The following is a 13721-nucleotide window of genomic DNA, read 5'->3' as shown; positions in this document are numbered from 1 at the left end:
TTTTTAATGCGACAATAGGTTTCATTCGTCAAAGTTTTTGTTTTACTGGTTTAGAGGTAGGGTCCAAGGGAATAGTATGTTCCGCGATTTCCCTATCTATTCCAGACATGTCCTTGTATGACCAAGCCAACACGTCTTCGAATTCTTTGAACGTCGATATGAGGGTTGATCGCTCTTCTGGATTTAGAGTTAAGCCAATTTTGACTTCTCTTTTGTTTTCATTGGTTCCTATATTGACTATTTTAGTTTCTTCAATGATAGGGTTCTTTTGTTCTCGTTCATTCATTAGTTCAACCAATTTATTACTATTATCATCTTCATTAGATTGATTGTTTTAGCATTCGAAAGATTCAAGAGAAGACATATACTCGAAAATAGAGCTCATATTATTAAAATCAAAATAGAGTACATCAAGAGAAGAATCCTTTTTTGGATCCCCGTCCTTAGAACTAGAAAATAAAGATTCAGTAATGGCCACAAGGCCTAAATTTTCAACTTCCCTAGAGTCTATACTAGATTTATCATCTGCTTCTTCAAACATCTTCCCTTCGCCTGTGATGATCTCCAGTTTATTGCCTTTGTGATTGATCCATTTGAAAGATTTCCTCCATCCATACTCAAAGGTTACATTAGAAGGGGTGATCAGCGAGGTTGGGTCAAAAGCTTCATCTTGAATGGCATTCTGATTGGTCATTGTAGCAACATGATTTTGCTCTAGTCCAAATAGCAAGTTAAATGCTTGCCCATCATAGCACCTTAGAGTTAGGCGTTTTGATTCAACGATTTTAAGATCGTCATTCAAGAAGTAGCAATCGTAGAATATTTCAAATCCACGCTTCTTGTTTCCCTCCAGAACTAATGGTTTTGGAAAGTCGTAGCATGGGTAATCTTCTCCCTCCCTAATAAATTGTCCATTAAGGGTTTGATGGTAGGATGGGAGTAAAGTGATTATCCCTTTCTTGTTGTTGTCTCTATGTGCTTTGTTTTTCGCATTGTGAGACTCTAGTTCTTCTTTGGTTGGTTTATATCCCAATCCAAAGGAGAAAATTTTCTTTGGGATAGGAAGTAAGAGAGATTTCTTCATTCCCATTCCCAAAGGCATCCCAAGAAAGTAACTACTCTTGAATAAGATGTTGTTTATTATCTTGGTGGAATATGGATCAAGCTTAAATGGCTCTTCAAGGCTTTCTTCCATTTTAATTGTGCAGATTGGCTCCGCGGAAAATCCCTACATGTCCTCTTCATCATTATCATGGTTTATCTCCAAAAGTGATTGGTCATTTATAGCTATTTTGAGTGGAGAAGCATGTATAGTCATAGGAAGACATTAATAGTTCAACCTAATCATTTGATGAAGTGAGGATGGTATTGCACCAAGCTAATGTATCCAAGGACGTCCAAGTAGAAGGTTGAGTGTAGGTTTAATGTCCATAACATGGAATTCAACCGTCTTTTGAAGTGGGCTTGTGGTAATTGGTAGCTTAAAAGTTCCAGACACCGATCTTCTCGAGTTGTCATAGGCCCTAGTACTTTGTGTTGTTGATTAAAAGTCTTTTTCTGGATTAAGGCCTAAGTATTTTGCAGTTCGCAATGGGCAAACGTTTATAGGTGACCCATTATCTACCAAAGTAAGAGGGATATTGTATCCCTTGCACCCCACAATTAGGTATAATGCATTGTTGTGGGTAGTGTCTTTTGAAGGCAAATCATCATTAGTGAAAATGATTGATTTGTCAGATTTCTCGCTAGTAAGCAAGCTAACGAGATCCTGAGGGGGTCGTGTCTGTGCTTACAGACAAAGTCGTTAAAGCATTCATAAGAGAATTCCTATGTTCTTTAGAAGTACTTAAGAGTTCCCAAATGCTAACATTCGCCTTGGATTGGCGAAGTTGTTAAACCAATGGATCTTCCACCTCAAGTGGAGGTGGTATTGTGTTTTACACTTGACCTTGAGTTTGATTTTGCGTGGTCGAAGATCCATTTGGTGGCGGTGGTGCTTGATAAACTCGCCCAGAACGAGTTAGATGATCTATCTCGTTTGGATTAGTTGTAGGACTCACAAACCAACTTTCTTCTAGAGGCTTTGGATGTGCCTCCATTTCAAGATGTTCCATGAGTTGGGCTTGATGTCATTGTTCATCCAAGGAGAGATTTTATAGGTCTTGTGACTTCCCCAAAAAATGATCCTAATCAAGCTCTTCATTTGTCTCATTTTGTAAGAAAGATGGAGGTGGGACGGCGGCGTACTTAGAGACATATAAGTCTTGAAAGTCGTCGTCCCATAGTCCACATACTTTGTTAGTTTCCCCTATGAGTATTGTGGCTAGAGGTTTTTCTATAGGTGTGATATAGTCCGATCCAAATGATTGAACGTACCACTTCCCATATGGTCCTCATCAATATGAAACACCCCTAATGGGGATCCATTATTGTTAGGTTTAGGCGTGGGAATTCTCCCATCATCTACTAAATCTTGTATTTTGTGCTTTAAGATGTAACAACGTTCAATATCGTGCCCAACGCCTCTATGATAAGCACAATAAGAATTACCATCCCATTAAGGGAACCTTCTTTCTGGGGGAGTGGGTGGTGTCGACCCTGTTGGCGCAAGTAAGTCTTTTTCGCTTACTTTTTCTAATAACTCTTTATAGCTTACAGGAAATGGTGTAAATTTTCTTTCTTTTGTCCATCTCATTCTAGGATCATTATTGTTGTATTGATTTGTATTATTGTATTGCGTGGTGGTCACAAATACATCAATAGAGGATGATGTATTATCATTCCCCTTTTTGTATTTATTCTTAGGTTGATGATGATAATGGGGTTTCTTTGCTTTTTCTTAAGCATGATCATCTTCAATCCTAGTAGCCACAGAATAGACCTTTTGAAAAGGGTCTAAACCAAGGTAGCGTAGATGTTTGTTGTACTTTTAATGACAGTTTTCAAAGAATTTTTGTACCAACTCGAGCTCAGGTGGCCTTTGGGCAAGGTAGGCTGCGTTTTCTCGCCATCTACCATAGAAAGCAAGGGAACCTTTATCGTTGCCTTGCTTAAGCATTTCAAACGTAGAGTCGATTTGAACTCTATGTTACTCTCATATTGGGTAATGAAAGCCGAAACTGCATCTTCCCATGTTGTTTTAAATTTTGGATCTAACCCATAGTACCACTTTCTCGCGGTTGGGTTTTAAAGATAAAGGGAAAGTCAAAGCATAAATCTTAGGATTAACTCCCTTTAATGCAATGGTGCTAGTAAAACACATTAATTGGTTTTGTGAATTATTGGTCACCTTAAATATTTGCAAGTCTGTAGCTACAAACTTTTCAGGTAAGGCAGCTCCTGAGGGAGGAGCAAACTTTTCTGCGTCGAAGTACTTGTTCCCCATTGTGGAACGAAGAACAAGCTTCTCTAACGACTTTTCTTTGACGGATAATTGTTCCATCTTTTGTTGCAAGGCTAGAGCCTTGGCAGTTTTCTTTTTAGCTTTTTCAAGTTTCTTAATTCTTCTTTCCCCGGCCTCTTGAGCCTTTTTTCTTCTCTCAAGCGAGCAATATCTTCTTGGAGTTGTTCGATGGTTGACATTGTTGTTGGACTAGGACTAGTTGTTGAGGGAAGGTGGTTTGAAAGAGGTGGATTACTTGATTATAAATGTAGAATACGAGCGCCCGGGAGTCTTCGTTTCTAATCTTGAGAACCGGCCCTAAAAGAAGTACGAAAGGATAAGTAAATTAATACGCTTGTTTAGAAGAAAGGAAAAAAAAATAAATGACGCAAGATATATTCGAACGGATAACATCACCCTTAAACAATTCTCCAATGAAGATATTGTTTGAACGAGTCAATTTGTTTTTTGAGAAATCAAATTGACTTGTAACAGTGGGCATGCGCAAGAGATTAACCTATGCTCGGAAGGCGAGCGCAACCAAATCTCTTGCGCTGGTAGGGGTCGTGCAACTTATTAAGTTGCGCACGCCACCTGCTCGTAGGATTTTTTTTTTTAATTCGAGCGCTCTTCTTTTTTTTTTGTCATCATTTTTTTTTCATGTTACCCTTCGAATATGACTCAAAATTACGAAGGGACTACTTCGTAATTGGGAACCTAGACCAAACTAAAAAAAAAGAGAAAAAAAAATAAGACTATCCTAACACGTTGCATATAGTTACATAAGCACATAAAGCATGTCATAAGCTAAGATTCATGTAATGCCATTCTAAGGTCAAAGAGGCTTGGGAGTCCAAAGGTACCATATTTGAAGAAACGACGCACAAATCAATCACTCAACGTGTTGACTCATGGCATCATCCTCCCAACATTTTGTTGGTGATATGGGTGGGATGATTGTTATTGGTTTCGGGATAGAAGCCTAGTGTTGGCGACCCCTAATCAATGAGTCAATCCCCAATGGTTAAAGTGTGCTATGCTTGCATGATGCAATGTTGTGTGTTTGGTTTTTACTTTTGTGCAAAAGGAAGATATTATGCGTTCAAGTCTCGCTCTCTAACTAGAGATTATCCAAGTTAATTCTCGTTACAACCCATAGGAAACCTAGTGTTGGAAACCTTAGACCATAACTAAGAACTAATCATGTAACCTCTAAGTCCCTAGCAGAGTCGCCACTGTAAGGAGGGTGATCCCATAGTAAGGGGGTCCTTCCTTAGATGCCCATGGCCATTTAAAAGCCTAGGACTTTACACTTGTTAAGGTGTAGTAGGATTTGAATTCTTGACTGTTTGGGAGACCTTGAATTAGAATTGATTCTATTATTACGCTTTTTTATAAGAAACAAGTAGGAGTCGCCAATGAGTTTTAGGAAAACTCATAAACCTCGTTCATGCCTTTCTTCCATGTTGATTTCATGGATTAATTAGCACGAATCATAAGTTTACCCATGCCCAAATAGGTCTACATAAATCAGAAATGAGTTTGGGAGTGAGGGTACTAAAATAAAGTTCCCTTTATGGGGGAATTGCTATCCTAGCCCTAGTACGACCTCTAATAGCTCTTCCTTTTTTACAATTTCATCACCAAACAATATATGCAACGCGATACCTAAAAATAAGGTAGGTTATTTTATTTACATACATTAATTCACGTAGGAATTACATTGCAACGTCGTTTTTCTTAATTTAATCAATTTCGTGAAAAGAATAAGAAAATAAACAATATTTGCCTTGGCTTAAGTGATAAACCAACAACTAATTATCTAAATCTAATCTTTATTTAACGCAAGATACTACGTGGAATTAATTAATTAGTCCTCTTAAGGTGATCAAACAATACAAATTAATTAATTAGAGTTCTTTTAAACAAGAAAATAGCTCGGGAATTTACCACTTCTCTTTGTTAGATCTCCGTTTAGAACACTTATGGACACCTTCTTGTTCGGGAGCCTCCACTATAGTAACAAAATATCAAGGGGTGAGTGTTTAGGACAAGAGGGGTTAGGTAGCACAAGTTCACAAGTATTCCGTCAGAGTTTAAGGTTATTTTTCTGTCTGTTTAAGCCTCGTATGAAGCCTCTATATATAGGGAATGGGTAGGATTAGGGTTTTGAGCATTCTGCCACAGCAGATGTCGCGCGCAATAGGATTAGTTGTGTGCGGCATCCCAGCGCAAGTGATTGGGTTGCGCTGTTATGCGTAGCGCAACTTGGTGTCTTGCGCGCGAAATTATGGTAAGATTCGATTCTATATTTTCGTAAAATTCTTAATCTTTTGTGAGCGCATCTCTAGAGGTTGCGCTGAGTGTCACGCGCAACTGAATTAGTTGCCCGTGCCTGCTCAGTGCAACTAATTGAGATGCACACGGATTTTCCTGCGGTAGCATTAAAATTTAACCTAGGCGCTCCTAAATCAGTCGTTATTGGGTTTTAAGCACGGTCTTAAGCCTAATTTTGATCGGATTTAGTTAATTGGACCTTATTTAGCTTTATTCTTTAGTTTGGGCTAGTTTTTATTTTTTTTATTTTTTATTTTTTTTGTCTTAACCAGTTTATCCATAAGCATTCTCCACTTCAATCCAACACGAAGATGGCTTTATTTATCGTCATTGCACTTCCTGTCGGGACAGGAGGCCAAAAGTAGATGACTACAAAGATTAGGATCAAAACGATCAAATATACACACATAGGACACATAGGCGCAATGATGCAAAGAAGAGTTCACAACCTAAGGTCAAGTTCTATGTTCCACTATGGTCAGGCTTTTTGGTGTCAAAGTGTACCATAGTTAAGAGTTTAGACGCGTTAGCAAGGCAGCCTCCCTTGAGGGTGTATGTCAACGGGCGGCTCCGCGAGTTTGTGATGAAATCTAACTCGACTCCATGGTTTGGGTGGATTTAAATAACTCGGGTGAACCCTTATTGCCATGAGTGTTTTTGGGTTGATAGAGCTTAAATCCCCTGGAGTTAAGATGTATGTAGAACACACACATTTTTTCAGAAAAATCAAAAGAAGCCGAGTGTGAAAAAGTAAAATAAAGCCATTGGACAGATTTCAAGACTGTCGTGACATGGCAGAATGTTGCATGTCACGGTACTGGACACCGTGTGATGGTGCCCTACGCCGTGACGTAGCAGGTTCTGCCGTGGCGCGGCAGTCAGGAAATCTGGCTGGTGCCCTTTTTTTTTGTTCGTTCGCGATCAGGTTATTCTTTTTTCCTATGGGATAGACCTGAATGCGACGTTAAAACGTCTATGCTTATGAAAAAATGCCAAATTAATCACAGGAATACGATTTAAAAATATTTCAATTATAGTCTCATCCACTCATCATAATTAAATACCGATCACTCAAATCGATAAATAACCAGTGGAGTTGCCAAATTGTACGCGTCGTTTGAATTGCGCCTACGTAAAGCACGTTGTGAATATGCTTAGCACTCATAGGAAGTGGGAATTGACATTACGATTAGGGACAACGAATAGGGACAAAACAAAGTAGGGAGCCGCCAACAAGTTTTTAAGGAACTTGTAAACCGTTCACGGATCATAAAAGGCAACCACGAATAAGGGACAACAAAAGGCAACAACGATTGACCCGTGAATGTTACACCGCATTCATATTCCATGAGATTACTAACTCTATATGGTTAAAAACCACAAAAGAAGGATCGGGGATGATGGTACGAAGTGAGTCATGGAGTCACATTAGTTCGTATTGGCCCCTACTTGATTCTTATGGTGAAAAGTATTCTTACGCTCTCAAAGCCATGAAAACAAAAATTCAATTTGCTCCAAACTATTATTATACTAAATTGGTTGAATATTAATGCACACATAATTCTTATTATTAGTGACCACTTGATTAAATAATAAGATTAAAGGAACCTAAACCGGTTGTCCATATTATCTTATTAAGCGTGATTTTTAATTACATATTCCTTTAACATGCAATATGGTGATCATAATAATAATAGAATCAACAATAATATTGGAAGTAATTAAACAATAATAGCGTTAGTCAAATTGAATAATAATCTTAATCATAATATTAGCAATATTAAAATAAAATAATTAATTAATTATTACTCACATTCGGCGCGTTCCTTTAAATCGCTACATCATGAATAAATTGTTAGTAACTTAAATAAAAATAAATCAAATAGAAATTAAATTAAATAAAAAGTATATTTGATTTGGTCAAAACCCTCAGCTAATTATAACTTTCACGCCTTGGTTTAAGGAAGGAACCTCGGGTCAAGTATGGACTCCTTGGAGTGCTTATGGGAAATATTATGGAAGAATTGGGAGGCTAGAAATTAGGTAAAAGATGGAGAAGAGAGTGATTTTTGGTGCCCCCAACTGCAGAAAGGAGGGGGGTATTTATAGAGGAAATGAGTAGGGGATCACACGGAACCCTAGAAAAGATAAAAACCCTTATTTATGGCACCGTGACACGACAAAGGTTGCCGCGACATGGAAAAACGTGCCGTGACACGGTACAGATTGCCGTGACACGATACTAGCTGCCGTGCCACGTCAGATATTGCCGACGCGGCAAATCCAGTTTTTTAAGCGTTATTAAAAGTATGATAACTTTTGATCCGTAACTCAGAATAAGGCTTATAATATATCATTGGAAATATTATCAAGTCTACTTTCCACCCCAATTAAAATAACGTCAAAATCATTTGTAAATTTTGATATATGACCGTTTTAGTGAAAGGGTGTTAGTTTTGGACCAAGTTTAGTGTTTGCCTCATAACTTCTTCGTTTTAAATCAGAATTGGGGTTATGATGTACCGTTGGAAAGCATATTAAAAGGCCTATCCAGCCAAATATTAATTGGATCAAAATTATTTGGCCATGAAATCAGGTTCTCTCGGTTTTGTGATGTGGATACGAAAATGGAAAGAAGTTATAGTGTACGGAAATGGGCTAGGAATTGGATTGGTTTATGAAATGTATAGGATAGAACATGGATTTAAGCACTCCAAATATTAAATACTCAACCCGAACAATAATGGCGGTGAAAGGTTGTTCATCGTCGGGTTTTTTTTTGGGGAGACATTTTTTGGTGTCTACAATTATATATTCCCATTGAAAGCAGGTTCACAGTGGGTTTCACTCCTGATAGGCATGAAAAATATGTTTCAAATGTAGAGAAAATCAGGAATCTCATAATGGCCTCTCTTCCGACTTGTTGGAAAAGTAGATTCAAGTATTATGAGTTGACCTACATGCTAAAATGTCTACGTGCCATCTGTAGTGGTGGCATTGGGGCATTAGGAAGTGGAGGCATCAATGACCAAAATGTCAAGGAAGTTGTTAACTCAATTCCTCAAATATATTACTCCTGGACTAACAGTGTAAGGTTTGAGACCCTTATTGAGATGGATATCTTAGGGAAACTGTTTGATGATTACTCTACGCATGACATTATTCTGTTTTCAGTTCATGATTGATTTGATCTCATCAAGCTAATTAATAATGATGAAGGCTCGACAGTGACGCTTGTCGATTGATTGATCAACCATACAGAGGAGTACTTGAAAAAGGAAGGAAGCCAATGCTTCTATTGCGGTAGGTGGTCTTGCCACTTACCAGGTTGTCCCGAAAACACACTTGTGAAAACAGAAGGTAAGGAGTTACATAATGTTTTTGTTGTAGAAATTAACCTTATTTCTTTTTCCATATGGGTATTTGATATCGGTTCTGGTGCTCACATTGTTAATCAAATGCAGGGTTTAAAGAGTGAGTAAAAGACTAGCAAAAGGGGAGATGATGCTTCAAGTAGGAAATGGAGCAATTGTTGTTGCACTTGCTATTGGAAGCTAAGAACTCAAGCTCCCATCTGGACTCGTTTTAGTGCTTAATAAATATTATTATGTTCCTGTGATTACTAAAAACATTATCTCAGTTCCTATTTTAGAAACTGAAGGTTATTCTTTTGAAATTAAAGACAATTGTTTTTTTATTTCAAGGGAAAATATGTTATATGCTAGTGCTAATTTGGTTTATGATTTATATGTATTAGATTATACGACCGATATTTACAACATAGATCACAAAAAGCAAAGAGCAGATGGTTCAAACCCAACATACCTATGGCATTGTAGGCTAGGTCATATTAACCAATCGTGCATCCAGAAATTACATAAGGATGGACTCCTTTCAACCTTTGACTACGAATCATTTGAAAATTGTGAGTCATGCTTGTTGAATAAAATGACCAAGTCACCTTTTACAAGATTATGTGAAAGAGCTAGTGACTTTTTACGACTCATACACATAGATGTGTGAGAACCAATGAGTTCAAAAGTTAGGGGTGGATTTAGTTAATTCATTACTTTCACTGATGATTTAAGTAGAGTTATTTATATTCACTTAATGAAGCAAAATTCCGAAGCATTTTAAAAGTTCAAAGAATTCCAAAATGAGGTACAAAATCAACTTGGAAAAACAATTAAATCACTACGATCCGATTATGGTGGTGAATATTTAACCTAGAATTTGATGATCATCTGAGGGATTGTGGAATACTTTCATACTTAACTGCTCCAGGAACACCACAGTTAAATGATGTGTCGGAAAGGAGGAATCGAACCTTACTAGACATGGTTCGATCCATGATGAGCTTTACTATTCTTCACATATCATTCTAGGGATATGCATTAGAAGCAGTTGCAAAAGTACTAAACCGAAGTCGTCCAAAGCGGTTGAAAAGACTCCGTATGATATTTGGAATGGAAGAGCTCCAAAGGTGTCTTTTATCAAGATTTGGGGATGTGAACCCTATGTAAAACGTTTACAAGGAGATAAACTAGGCCATAAATCAGACAAATGTTTCTTTGTGGGTTATCACAAAGAAACAAAAGGGTATTACTTCATTCTACAATCGCGCAGATAGCAAAGTGTCGGAGCAAGCTAATTCGACTAGCGAGACTCCTATCGTCCCACTTGAATCTATTTTTTTACGAAAATCTTCAAAGATTTGAAGATATTATTTCTATTGTTGCTCCTACCTCCACATAGTTCTGCTAGAATCAGAAACAAATAGTTTGTTGATGTTCTGTTAAATGAGGATTCCGAAATCTTCTTATTAGAAAATGTTGAACCTATAACCTACAAGCAAGCTTTTGCGAGCCCCAACTCAGAGAAATGGCTTGTGGCCATGAAGTTTGAAATGAAATCGATGTCTGAAAATGCTTTGTGGCCCCTGGTAGACTTGCCTAATGGGTAAAACCTATTTATAGCAAGTGGGTCTACAAGATTAAGACATATTAAGATGGAAATGCCTACATCTATAAAGCAAGACTTGTCGCAAAAGGGTAGAGAAAAATTTATGGTATTGATTATGATGAAACCTTTTCCCCAGTAGCTATGCATAAATCCATTCACATTCTTCTAGCAATTGCTGCATTTTTCGATTAAGAAATTTGGCAGATGGATGTCAAAACCGCCTTCTAGAATGGGTTCTTGACGGAGGAAGTGTATATGACACAATCTGAGGGTTTTGAAGATCTAGAAAATCCTGGAAGATTATGAAAACTTCATAAATCCATTTATGGATTGAAGCAAACATCAAGGAGTTGGAACCTAACAATTTGGTTTTCTCAAAAGCGAAAATGAACCTTGTGTATACAAGAAGTCTTGTGGGAGCAGCTTAGTTTTCTTAGTCATGTATGTAGATGACATACTACTCAGGGGGAATGACATGCCAATGCTTGAGTCAGTTAAGGAATGGTTGAAGAGTTGTTTCTCCATAAAAGACTTAGGTGACGCTAGGTTCATTTTAGGAATCAAGATCCATCGAGACAGGCCTCGAAGGATTATTGGACTATGTCAAGAGACTTATATTGATAAGGTTCTTGATAGGTTTGAGATGAAAATCTCCAAGAGAGGATTTCACCTCATGTATCATGGCATTACACTCAGTAAATTTCAGTGCCCTCAAAAGCAAGAACACTAATATAAAAATGTGAAAACATACCACCAATTAAATACCCGTTATTTAATTAACGGGTCTGTTTAATGTAAGAGATCCAATGTTAAAAATAACGGGTCTCCTATATGAATTGGGGCCAACAATTAAATAGATAAGAGATACAAGGGAGCTATTATGATACTTAACGGGTCTCTTATATGTACCTAGAGTCCACAAATTTGATGGGTTTACAAAAAAGGGTCTCTTCCTTCGTTCATAGCCTCAAGATCTGCAATATTGGCACTCTCTCTATATATGAAAGTCTATCTCCTAAAAACCCTAGCTCCAACCCCAAAACTAAAATCATCCTCCTCTTTGTTGATCCGCCGACTCTCTTCTACAACTTATCTCTATTGAAGCTTTGTAGATTTCCTAAAAATGATAGATACACTCATTTCTTCGAGGGAACTCACCGTTAAGGTATTTTGTTTTCTCTCTCCTCTTTGATTTTTATTTTGCCACTTATATTGTGTGTTATTGGATTTTAAATTGATTTGAGTGTGTAGATCCTGTTGAAAATTTGAAATTCAATAGGAAATTAATGCTGTAATTTATCATATTTTGGTACTAAATTGCTAAATCAATGTTTTGAATACTTTAAACGAATTAATCTAGTTGCATGTTTCATTTGATTTGTGGGTTTCCAAGTCGTTTGACTGTTTGCGTCTCTACTTTTTTTTTCCGTTCGGTTTTATTTTATAATTCTACAATATCAACGATTTATTAATTTGTATACTATACTTGATTTCTACTAATTATTCAATAATTTTGATGCTATGAATAGAGCTATCCATTTGACATTATTTTAAGTCTCTAATTCATTTGTTAAAATTATTTATGTAATAGTGGGAATTTGGGGAAATGGTTCCTCAAAGATTTAATTAGTGTTGTAAGATTGTTTTGGTTATACATTTTGTTGTTGGTTTTTTTTTTGGTTTTTTTTGGGTGATTTGGTGGTATTTGTTCGTGTAAAATTTGATGACTCCTTTTCTTTCCGCCAAACTTTTGATTATGCATGCATATGCTTCAATCTCTAAGTAGAGATATAATTATTTATATATGTTACTAGGCTTATTGTTAAGGAACTATTGTGCAGAAATGCATCAGTGGGTGATTATTGATTTTTCTATGAAGTTACAGATTAGATGGAGTAATATTAAAAGACACAAACAGAGGAAGCATTGTGCCTATCAGTACAAGTAACTGTTAAAGGTTCTTTTAACATTCTAATCAACAATAGTTTGATTTGTAATTGTATTAGTTGTATATTTGTATTTGTTTTATATATGTAATATATCTATATATTATATTAAAAGACAAGCGCCTCAATGTGAGGATGACAAATGACACTAAAAACTGTTTACATATTCAAGCATAGTTATTTTTGTTAAATTTCAAACAATAAAAACAAGTTTCTATACATGCATATTATTTTCATGATTACCTGACATAAATATTGATTTAATTTTTTTTATAATAAATATATACTTTCCAATATTACAGATAATCCATAAAGACTTGTCAATCTTTATTTATAGTCATCTATATTACATTAAAAGACAAGCGCCTCAATATGAGGACGACAAATGTCACTCTCTCATTGGCTTATCTTAAGTATTAAATATATCTATACAAAAACTGTTTACATATTCAAGCATAGTTATTTTTGTTAAACTTCAAACAATAAAAGTAAGTTTCTATACATGCATAAGATTTTCATGATTTCCTAACATAAATATTGATTTAGTTTTTTTATAATAAATATATACTTTCCAATACTATAGATAATCCATAAAGTATTTCCATTCTTTATTTATAGTCAAGTTAAAGAATAATAACTAATTTGAAGCAATATGATTAAAGTGACATAATTAAGGAAACAAATATTTCGTATTTTGAAAGGCTAATTTTTTTTTATATGGAAATTAAATAAAATCGATAAGAATTTAGTTTGACGTCAATTATGAAATCAATACAAACATTTAAAAAAAAACAGATGTACAATAAAATATCATGCACCTATTATAAAAGCTACCATGTAATGAATGAAAGTTATTTATGCTTTATTGATAAAAGTTACCCAAAATAGTCTTCAAGTTATCCTAAATTCAATTCAAGTAATCGGATGAATACAAAAGTTTTTGATAAAGATACAAAATAGTGTAAAAATTACTTTTATTGTTTGTTGTACTCCTTGACAAATACTGAATGCTGAGCCGAAATGTTGTCTTGGAAAAAAATACATAATCTTGAACATAAATTTAATTTTAATCGGCCTTTCATTCTCTATACAAC

General features: G+C 35.9%; 1 long non-coding RNA gene across 2 annotated transcripts; it reads left to right on the top strand.

Moving 5' to 3' along the window:
• The first annotated feature begins 11585 nt into the window (after positions 1-11585).
• On the top strand, positions 11586-12846 carry LOC110699893. Of its 2 annotated transcripts, none has more exons than XR_002507007.1 (2): positions 11586-11846; positions 12567-12846. It is a non-coding gene; the product is annotated as an uncharacterized LOC110699893 (long non-coding RNA). The 2 variants fall into 2 exon arrangements; XR_002507008.1 differs by having other exon boundaries at positions 12523-12846.
• Positions 12847-13721: the final 875 nt, after the last annotated feature.

Source organism: Chenopodium quinoa, unplaced genomic scaffold (assembly GCF_001683475.1).
Source record: "Chenopodium quinoa cultivar QQ74 unplaced genomic scaffold, ASM168347v1, whole genome shotgun sequence".
NCBI classification, from domain to species: domain Eukaryota; kingdom Viridiplantae; phylum Streptophyta; class Magnoliopsida; order Caryophyllales; family Amaranthaceae; genus Chenopodium; species Chenopodium quinoa.
This window is presented reverse-complemented; position numbering and strand designations above follow the sequence as displayed.